Source organism: Mustela erminea, chromosome Y (genome assembly GCF_009829155.1).
Source record: "Mustela erminea isolate mMusErm1 chromosome Y, mMusErm1.Pri, whole genome shotgun sequence".
Classification (NCBI taxonomy): domain Eukaryota; kingdom Metazoa; phylum Chordata; class Mammalia; order Carnivora; family Mustelidae; genus Mustela; species Mustela erminea.
This window is the reverse complement of record NC_045636.1, coordinates 4,381,627-4,393,658: the sequence shown is the minus strand read 5'-3', so window position 1 is coordinate 4,393,658 and position 12,032 is coordinate 4,381,627.

Sequence of the window (12,032 nt, the reverse complement as noted above, 5' to 3'; positions counted from 1 at the left end):
AATCATCAGTCTTACACATTTCGCAGCACTCACCATAGCACATACCCTCCCCAATGTCCATCAACCAGTCTTCTTTCCCTCCAGAAATCCTCAGTTAGTTTACCAAGATTAAGATTCTCTTATGGTTTGTCTCCCTCTCTGATCCCATGTTTCATTTTTCCCTCCCTTCCCCCACAACCAAACACCCTGACTCTCAAATTCCTCATATCAGTGGGATCATATGAAAATTTTCTTTCTCTAATTACTTATTTTGCTCAGCATAATACCTTCTAGTTCCATCCATGTCATTGCAAATGGCAAGATTTCAAATTTCTAATTCATGCATAGTATTCCATTGCATATGTATACCATATCTTCTTTATCCATTCATCTGTTGATGAACATCTAGTTTCTTTCCATGGTTTGGCTATTGTGGACTTTGCTGCTATGAACATTGGAGTTGGCCCTTCATATCATTACACTTTTATCTTTAAGTTACATCTAATAGTGCAGTTGCTGGGTCATAGAGTACCTCTATTTTCCACTTTTTGAGGAACCTCCATACTGTTTTCCAAAGTGGCTAAACCAGCTTGAATTCCAACCAAGAGTGCAGGAAGGTTCCTACACATGCCAACACCTGTCATTTCCTGACTGGTTAATTTTAGCCATTCCGGTGTAAGGTGGCATCTCACTGTGTTTTTTCCTGATGCCAAATGATGTTGAGCACTTTTTCATGTCTGTTGGCCATCTGGATGGCTTCTTGCAGAGATGTCTGTTCATGTCTTCCGTCCATTTCTCAATTGGATTCTTTGTTCTTTGGGTATTGAGTTTAATAAGTTCTTTATACAGTTTGGATACTAACCCTTTATCTGATATGTCATTTGAAATATCTTCTGCCATTCTGTCTTTTGGTTTTGTTGACTGTTTCCTTTGCTGTGCAAAGGTTTTGATCTTCATGAAGACCCAATAGTTCATTTTTGCCCTTGCTTCCCTTGCCTTTGGCGATGTTCCTAGGAAGAAGTTGCTGTGGCTGAGGGCTAAGATGTTGCTGCCTCTGTTTTGGTCAAGAATTTTGATGTATTCCTGTCTCCCATTGAGGTCTTTCATCCATTTTGAGCCTATTTTTGTGTATCGTATAAGGAAATGGTCCAGGTTTGTTCTTCTGCCTTTTATTTTATTTTGGATTTTGATGTCTAATTGCTGAGGCTAAGACTTCTAGTACTATGTTGAATAGCAGTGTTGATAGTGAACATCCCTACCATGTTCCTGACCTTAAGGGAAAAGCTCTGTTTTTCTCCATTCAGAATGATTTTTATAGATGGCTCTTAAGATATTGAGGTATGTTCCCTCCACCCCGACTCTGTGGACAGCTTTAATCAAGAAACGATGCTGTACTTCATGACATACTCTTTTGGCATCTATTAAGATGATCCTATGGGTTTTCTTTCTTTCTTTTATTAATATGATGTATCACATTGATTGATTTGTCAATGTTATGCCACCCTTCCAGCCTAGACCCACCTGGTCGCCATGAATGATCTTTTTAAATGTCCTGTTGGATCCTACTGGCTATTATCTTAAATTTTGGCATCCATATTCATCAGGAATTTTTTTCTGTAATTCTCCTTTTTGATGGAGTCTTTGTCTGGTTTTGGGATCAAGGTAATACTGGCTTCATAAAATGTGTTTGGAACTTCCCCTTCCATTTCTATTTTTTGGAATAGCTTCAGAAGAATAGTTACTGATTCTTCTTTGAATGTTTGGTAAGATTCCCCTGGGAAGTCTGCCCTGAGCTCTTGTTTGTTTGGAGATTTTTTTTTTATTACTGCTTCAATGCCCTCACTGGTTATGGGTTTGTTCATGTTTTCTATTTCTTCCTGGTTCAGTTTTGGCAGTTATGTTCTCTAGAAATGCATCAATTTCTTGCAGATTGTCTAATTTGTTGACTATAGTTGCTCATAATATGTTTTTAGAATTGTTTGCATTTCTCTGGTATTGGTTGCAATCTCTCCTCTTTCACTCATGATCTTTTTATTTGGGTCCTTTCTCTTTTCTTTTTGATAAATCTGGCCAGGGATTTATCAATCTGATGATTTCTTTCAAAGAACCAGCTCCTACTTTCATTGTTCTGTTCTACTAATCTTTGGGGTTTTATTTCACTGATTTCTGTTCTAATTTTTATTAATTTTCTTCTCCTGCTTGGCTTCGATTTTATTTATTATTCTTTCTCCAGATCCTTTAGGTGTAAAGTTAGATTTGAATGTAAGACCTTTCTTGTTCCTTTCTCAAGAAACAATTTTACCAAACATTCAAAGAAGAATTAGATATTTTGGTATATATTTCCATCTTCGGACAACCTTCACTGCATCCCAAAGATTTGGTTCATGCCTACATTTTCATTTGTTTCTATGAATTTTTAATTCTTCTTTTATTCCTAGTTGACCCATTCATTCTCTAGCCTCCGCGTATTTCGGTTTTTCTAAATTTCCTCTTGTAATTAAGTTTAAATTATGTTATGAAAATACTCAGGCAATGGAACCCATCTTTTAGTACCATCTAAGACCTGATCTGTGACCCAGCATGTGACCTATTCTGGAGAATATTCCATGTATACTTGAAAAAATGTATTTTGTTGCTTTAGGATAATGCTCTGAATATATTTGTGAAGTCCATTTGGCCCAATGTATCATTCAAAGCCCTTTTTCCTTGCTGTTCTACTTAAATAATCTGCCTATTCTTGTGAGTGGGGTGTGGAAGTCTCCTACTATTACTATATTATTATCAATATTCTTCTTTAATTTTGTTATTAATTGGTTTTTATAAATAACTGCTCCCGTGTTAGGGGGTATAAACACTTACAATTGTTAGCTCTTCTTTTTGAATAGAGCTTTAATTATAATACAGTGTCCTTCCTCCTCTTTTATTACAGTTTTAGACTTAAAATATAATTTGTCTGATAAAAGGATTGCTACCCCAGCTTTCTTTTGATGTCCATTAGCATGAAAAATGGGTCTCCAGCCCCCTCATTTTGAAGATGAAGGTGTCTTTGGATCTAAAATGAGTCCCTTGCAGAAAGCATATTGATGGGACTTTGCTTTTTTATCCCATCTGGTACCCTGTGCCTTTTGATTGGGGGAATTTAGCTCATTTACATTCAGAACAACTATTGAAAGATGAATTTAATGCCATTGTATTACCTGTAAATTCCCTGTTTTTGTAGATTGTTTCTGTTCCTTTCTGGTCTCTGTTACTTTTGCATCCTCTTTTTGCATAAAGGATCCCCTTTAATATTACTTGTAGGGCTGGTTTGGTGATCATTATATTTTTTTTATTTTTATTTATTTATTTATTTATTTTAGTTTGTGCTTGTCCTGAAATCTTTTATCTCTCCTTCTACTTTGGCTGACATTCTTGCTAGATAAAGTATTCTTGACTGCATATTTTTCTCAATTAGCACCCTGAATATATCACACCAATCTTTTCTGGAGGGCCAAGTCTCTGTAGCTAGGCTTGCTGCCAGTCTGATGTTCCTACCCTTGTAAGTTATAGACCTCCTGTTTCAAGCTACTTTCAGGGGTTTCTCTTTGTCTCTGAAATTCACAAGTTTCCCTATTATATATCAAAGGGTTCACCTATTTTTATTGGTTTTGAAAAGGATTCTCTGTGCCTCCTGGTCTTGAATGCCTGTTTTTTTTCTCCAGATTATGGAAGTTCTCCACTATAATTTGCTCCAATATACCTTCTTCCCCCACCTTCCTCTTCTTCTGGGATCCCAATTATTCTAATATTGTTTCATTTTATGGTATCACTTATCTCCCAAATTTTCCCCTTGTATCAAGTGTTGTTTATTTCTCTTTTTCTCACCTCTCTTATTTTCCATCACTTTGTCTTCCATGTCACTAATTCTCCCTACTGCCACATTTATCCTCGCTGTTAGAGCCTCCACTTTTTACTGCATCTCATTAATAGTCTTTTTTGTTTTGGCTTAACTAGATTTTAGCCTTTTATTTTTCCAGAAAGAGATTCTCTACAGTCTCCTATGCTCTTGCCGAGCCCTCTAGTGTCTTTGTAATCATTATTCTGAACTCTAGTTCCAACATCTTCTGAATATCCATACTGGTTATGTCCCTGGCTGTCAGTGCTGTCTCTTGTTCTATTTTTTGAGATGAGTTTTTCTATCTTGTTATTCTGTCCAGAGAGTATATGAATGAGAGAACAAAATACTAAAATGGCAATAATGACCCCAGAGAAACACACAATAAACAACTCAGAAGAGAACTGAAACAGTAAATAAATAAATAAATAAACAATTAAAAGAGAGAGAGATATTATAATCTTATAGGTGAACTGGATCCTGTGTGTATTTGGTCTGTCTGTTAGAAAACTAGATCCCCAAATTGTAAAGAAAATAAAAAGTTATATATGTACAAAAATAAAATTAAATATATTGAGAGGATAGAATGTACCCATAAAATTGAACACTAAAAGACAAACTAAGGGAGAGAGAGAGGAATTTGAACAGAAGGAGTTAAAAAAAAAAGCAATACATACATCCCAGGTATATTTGGTGTTAGAAGAAACTATATCCCAAAATTGTAAAGAAAGAAAAGAAGAAAAGAAATTGTTAATTTGTGGATTTGTAAAATTGTAAATTTACAAAATTGTAAAGAAATGATGTATATATGATGTATATATATGTATATATATGTACGTATATATATGTACATATATGTGTGTGTATATATATGTGTGTGTGTATATGTATATATATGTATGTGTATATATACACATATATACACATACATATATATACATATACACACACACATATATATAGTGTGTGTGTATATAACACACGAAAATAAAATGAACTACATTGAAAGATTAGAAAGTAACGATAAGAATGGAAATTTAAAAAAATCTTTAATAATAAAAAATAAATTCAAAGTGATACACACTCAAATTCAATATATTCTATCAGAAACTCAGTGGGTTTTTGTAGGAATAGATAAATTCCTCCTAAAATCCAAAGAGAACCTCAAGAGACCCCAAATAAATGAAACTATTTTGCAAAGGAAGAGAAGAGTTGGAAGTAATTCACTTTGTGAGTCAAATATCTCTAGGAAACAATAGTGGTCAAATAGTGTGGCACTGGCATTAACATGGATACAAGCCAAATGAGTAGACTACAGAGACAAGATATGAATTTCACATACGTGGTCAAGTAAGTTTTGACATAGTGTTCCTATTACTCAGTATGTAAACAAGAGTTTTATTAAAAAAATAATGTTGGAAAACTGCAACACATACAAATGAATAAGTATACAAAAAAATCAATTTTAAAAATTTCAGAGGCCTGGGATGCCTGTGTGGCTCAGTTGATGGCATACAACTCTTGAAGTTCTGCTTGGATTATAAAACTACTACATGATAATATAGGTCAAATGCTTCCCAACATTGGTATCATCAATGTGCTGTCTTAGTTCACACAGCAGTGGCATCAGTCTCCCACCTGTAGAAAACTTTGTTAAAACTTTGTCACACCCCTGCTTGCCCAAGCCCACAACAGAACATTCCCTCTCTGCTTGCACAAAACTGACAGGCACAGTATGCTGTAATCTCTCCAATATTGCTGTGCCTGGAACCCTTTCAAAGTGGGGCCACAAAACTGGCAGTGAAGAAGCAGCCCAACAAGGGCCGGTGCCGCTCTAAAGTGACTCCTATGCTGCAGTGGGTAAAAGATTACCACACACACCAGTCAGACAACAGCCCCAAGAGAGGGCTGGTGGCAGACAGTGTAATTGATTGCAGCCCCTCCAACTAATGAATACTTCTCGGGGGGCAGGAGGCAGACTGGAAAGTGCCCTGTAGTTCAGTGCTATTATATCTCAGCAAATGTATGGTGTGGATGATTGTGTTTCCATTTTCATTTGTCTCAGTGTAATTTATCCTAAAACAGCCCCAGACTTGTCTACTAATATCAGGGGGACCAAACCCTGCCCACAACAGGCAAACACGGCATGTGCAGATGATTGGACTTATGGGAAGATCAACCCAACAGAACAGCAAGATGTAAGCAATACATATAAAAGACTCCCATGAAGTGCCAGATTCTAATAAACAGAAGCCAATATACTGCAGGACACCACAAAACCTCTTCTTCATAAAGCCAATTCTTTCAAAAGTAGCAGATGTACACACTCTCCTAACACCCAGAAGATGATGTAGAGAGTTAGATAAAATGAGGAGACAGAGGAAATTTTCCAAAAGAAAGAATAGGACAAAATCACAGAAAGAGACCTAAACAAACAAATATAAGTAATATGCCTGATAGAGAATTTAAAGTAATGATCATAAGGATATTCAATGGACTTGAGAAAAGAGTGGAGGCCATCAATGAAATTTTAGCAAAGAGATTTTAAAAAAAGAACCAGAGGGCGCCTGGGTGGCTCAGTGGGTTAAGCCACTGCCTTCGGCTCAGGTCATGATCTCAGGGTCCTGGGATCAAGTCCCGCATCGAGCTCTCTGCTCAGCAGGGAGCCTGCTTCCTCCTCTCTCTCTCTGCCTGCCTCTCTGCCTACTTGTGATCTCTCTCTGTCAAATAAATAAATAAAATCTTTAAAAATAAATAAATAAATAAATAAATAAAGAACCAGAGATAAAGAAAACAATAATTGAAACAAAAAGCACGTGTGCTAGAATAAATGGAAGGCTAGAGGAAACAGAGGAATGAACTGGTAACATGAGGAAAAATTTGGAAAATAATCAAGCTGAGATGAGAGAAAACAAATAGTCAGATGAGAACACACAGGTAACTCAGCGGCTCCCTTAGGATAACATTTGTATTATACAAAGACTAGAAAAAAAAAAGAGAGAGAGAGAAGGGGAGGAGAAGGAAAAATATATGAAGTTAAAATACAGATAATAATAACTGAAAATCTCTCTAAAACGGGAAGGAAACAGTCATTCAGATCCAGAAGGCAAAGAAACCACCAATAAAATCAACCCAAGGAAGTCCACACCAAGACACATAGTAATTAAAATGACCAAAAGTTGTGATAAAGACAGAATTTTGAAAGAAGCAAGGAAAAGAAGACAATTACATACAAGGAGAACCCCATAAACTATATGCCGATTTTTCAGCAGAAATATTGATATCAAAAGGGCCAAGAATACTTTAACCAGCAAGACCAACATTCAAAATGGATGGAGAGTAAAAGAGATTCCAAGACTGGCAAGACTTAAATGAGTATGTGACCACCAAGATGACACTGAAGGAATATTAAGGGGGATTATATAAAAGAGGAAAAATCTTAGGATTTTCATTGAACAGAAATATATGGAGACAACCTATAGAAACAAATACATCACAGGTAACAATATGTCAATAAAAACATATCTCTAAATAATCACTATCAATGTGAATGGCCTAAATGCGCCCATAAAATGAGACAGGGTTGCAGACTGCATAAAACAACAGGGCTCTTCCATATGGTGTCTACAAGAGACCCGTTTTGAACCTAAAGATACAACCAGATGGAAAGTGAAGGGATGGAGAAGCATCTTTCATGCCAATGGGCCTCAAAGAAAGGCTGTGGTAGCAATTCCAATATCAGATAAATTAGATTTTAAACTAAAGACTGTAGGCAAAGATACAGAAGGACACTACATCATTCTTAAAGACTATTCACCAAGAAGATCTAACAATTGTAAATATTTATGCCCCCAACATGGGAGCAGTCAATTACATAAGAAAACTGTTAATCAAGACAAAAAGTAATATTGATAGGAATGCATTAATAGTAGGAGATCTTAACCTGCCACTCTCAGGAACAGACAGATCATCCAATCAGAAAATCATTAAAGAAACAAAGCATCAAATGACACATTGGACCAGATGGACCTCATAGATATATGCAGAACATTCCATCCTAAACACAGAATACTCATCCTTCTCAAATGCAAATGAAACCCTCTCCAGAATAGACCATATACTGGGTGAAAAATCAGGGCTCAACTGATACCAGAAGATTCACAATGCTTTGAAACTTGTGCTCAAACACAGGGAAAAGCTTGGAAGAAATTCAAACACCTGGAAGCTAAAGACCACCTTGTTAAGAATGATTGGATGACCAGGAAATCAAAGAAGAATTTAAACAATATGGAAACCAATGAGAATGGAGACACTTCAGTCCAAAACCTATGGGTCCTAAGGGGGAAATACATAGCCATCCAAGCCTCCCTCAAAAAAATTGAAAAATCCAGAATACACTGTCCAGAACACAGCTGTCTCTACACCTCAAAGAACTGGAGAATCAACAACAAATTAAGCCAACTCCACACACAAGAAGGGAAATAAGATTAGAGATCAATAAACTAGAAACTAGAGACACAGTAGAATGCATCAGTGAAACTAGAAGCTGTTTTTTTCTTAAAGAATCAATAAGATAGGGTGCCTGGATGGCTCAGTGGGTTAAGCCACTGCCTTCGGTTCAGATCATGATCTCAGGGTCCTGGGATCGAGTCCCACATCAGGCTCTCTGCTCAGTGGGGAGCCTGCTTTTCTCTCTCTCTCTCTCTCTCTCTGCCTGCCTCTCTGTCTACTTGTGATCTCTCTCTGTCAAATAAATAAATAAAATATTAAAAAAAGGAATCAATAAGATAGATAAACCATTGACCAAACTAATCCAGAAGAAAAGAGAGAAGGCCCAAATTAATAAACTTACGAATGAAAAGGGAGAGATCATGACTAACACCAAGGAAATAGAAACAATCATCAGAAATCATTGTCAACAGTGAAGTAATAAGTGAAGGACCTGGATGAAATGGATGCATTACTGAAAAACTGTAAACTTCCAAAATTGAACCAGGAAGAAATTAACAACTGGAATAGATCGATATCTAGTAATGAGGCCTAAGCAGTGATCAAAAACCTTTCAAAAAATAAGAGCCCATGACCTGCTGGATTCCCTGAGGAATTCTACCAAATTTTTAAAGAAGAAATAACATCCATTCTCTTAAAGCTGTTTCAGAAAATAGAAGCAGAAGGAAAACTTCCAGGCTCTTTTTATGAAGCCAGCATTACCTTAATCCCCGAACCAGGCAGAGACCCCACCAAAAAGGAGAATTTCAGAACAATATCCTCAATGAATATGGATGCTAAGACTCTCAACAAGATCCTAGCAAATAGGATCCAACAGCACATTAAAAAGATTATCCACCATGACCAAGTGGGATTCATCCCTGGGTTGCAAGGATGGTTCAGCATTCACAAATCAATCAGTGTGATAGAACAAATCAATAAGAGAAGGGAGAAGAACCACATGGTCCTCTCTAATGATGCAGAAAAGGCATTTGACAAAATCCAACATCCATTTCTGATTAAAATGCTTCAAAGTATAGAGATAGAGGGAACATTCCTCAACTTCATCAAATCTATGAAAGACTCACAGCAAATATCATCCACAATGGGGAAAAGCTCACAACCTTCCCATTGAGATCAGGAACACTAGAAGGATACCCACTCTCACCATTCTTGTTCAACATAATATTAGAAGTCCTAGCAACAACAATCAGACAACAAAGAGAAAAAGAAGATATCCAAATGGCAATGAAGAAGTCAAACTCTCTCTCTCCATCTCCAAACTACTAGAACTCATATAGCAATTCAGTAATGTAGCAGGATACAAAGTCAATGTTCAGAAGTCAGCTGCTTTCTTATACACTAAGAATGAAAACACAGGGAAATTAGAGAATCGATTCCATTTACTATAGCACCAAGAACCGTAAGATACCTGGCAATAAACCTAATCAAAGAGGTAAAGGATCTGTACTCAAGGAACTACAGAACGCTCATAAAAGAAATCAAAGAAAACACAAAAATGGAAGACCATTCCATGCTCATGCATCAGAAGAATGAACATTCTTAAAATGTCTATACTGCCTAGAGCAATCTAAACTTTCAATGCCATTCCAACCAAAATTCCACCAGCATTTTTTAAAGAGCTAGAGCAAAGAATCCAAAAATTTGTATGGAATCAGAAGAGACCCCAAATTACTAAGAAAATGTTGAAAAGGATAACAAAACTGGCGGCATCATGTTGCCTGATTTCAAGCTTTACTACAAAGCTGTGATTACCAAGACAGCATGGTACTGGCATAAAAACAGGCACATAGGCCAGTGGAACAGAGTAGAGAGCCAGATATGGACCCTCAACTCTATGGTCAAATAATCCTTGACAAATGGGAAAAAATAGCCAGTGGAAAAAAGACAGTCTCTTCAATAAATGGTGCTGGGAAAACTGGACAGCTATATGTAGAAGATGAATCTCGACCATTCTCTTACACTGAACACAAAGATAAACTCAAAATGGAAAAAAGACCTCAACGTGAGACAGGAATCCATCAGACTCCTGGAGGAGAACATAGGCAGTAACCTCTTCAGTATCAACCACAGTAACTTCTTTCACGATATGTCTCCAAAGGCAAAGGAAACAAAAGCGAAAATGAACTTTTGGGACTTCATCAAGATCAAAAGCTTCTGCACAGCAAAGGAAACAGTCAACAAAACAAAGAGGCAACCTACGGAATGGGAGAAAATATTTGCAAATGACAGTACAGACAAAAGGTTGATACCCAGGATCTATAAAGAACTTCTCAAACTCAACACATGCAAAACAGATAATCATATCAAAAAATGGGCAGAAGACATGAACAGACACTTCTCCGATGAAGACATACAAATGGCTATCAGACACATGAAAAAATGTTCATCATCACTAGCCATCAGGGAGATTCCAATGAAAACCACATTGAGATACCACCTTACACCAATTAGAATGGCCAAAATTAGCAAGACAAGAAACAACCTGTGTTGAAGAGGATGTGGAGAAAGGGGAACTCTCTTATACACTGTTGGTGGGAATGCAAGTTGGTGCAGCCTCTTTGAAAAAGAGTGTGGATATTCATTAAGAAATTAAAAAATTGTAATGCAATTGTACGACAGGATATTTACCCCAAAGATACAGATATAGTGAATATACCCCAATGTTAATAGCAGCAATGGCCACAGTTGCCAAACTGTAGAAAGAACCAAGATGCCCTTCAATGGACAAATGAATAAGGAAGATGTGGTCCATATACACTACGGGGTTATTATGCCTCCATCAGAAAGGATGAACACCCAACTTTTGTAGCAACATGGACAGGACTAGAAGAGATTATGCTGAGTGAAATAAGTCAAGCAGAGAGAGTCAATTATCATATGGTTTCACTTATTTGTGGAGCAGAAGAGATAACACAGAGAACACGGGAGTTAGAGAGAAGGGGGTTGAAGGAAATTGGAGGGGGAGATGAACCTTGAAAGACTATGGACTCTGAAAAACGATCTGAGGATTTTGGAGGGGTGGGTTTGGGAGGTTGAGTGAGCCTGTTGGTGGGTATTATGGAGGGCACGTATTGCATTGAGCACTGGGTGTGGTGCATAAACAATGATTCTCGAACCCTGAAAACAAATTAAAAAAAAATTAAAAAGATAAAGAAATATTGCCCAGATTTAGAAGAAGAAGAAGGAGAAGGAGAAGTAGTTGCTGGTTTTGTTGTTTTTGCATGAAGCTGTCTGGTTTTCCTGGCACTGTTTACTGAAGTGACTGTCCTTTCCCCAATACATATCCTTGCGTTCTTTGTTGTATATTTAGTAACTGTATATAAGTGTGTTTATTTGTTTGCTCTCTATTCTATTCCATTGGCCTCCTGTTTCTGTGCTAATACCATACTGTTTTGACTAATGTAGTTTTGTGGCATATCTTGAAACCTGGAATTGTGATCCTTTCAGCTCCGTTCTTCTTTCTTGACTGATTTGACTATTTGAGGTTGTTGGTGGTTTCATACAATTTGTAGAATTACTTTTTCTAGTCTGTGAAAAATAATGTTGGTATTTTGATAGAGATCACATTGAGTCTGTAGATCGCATTGGATATGGATTGCATTTTAACACTATTAAATCTTCCAATCTAGGAACATGGTATGCACTTCCTTTTATTTATGTTATCTTT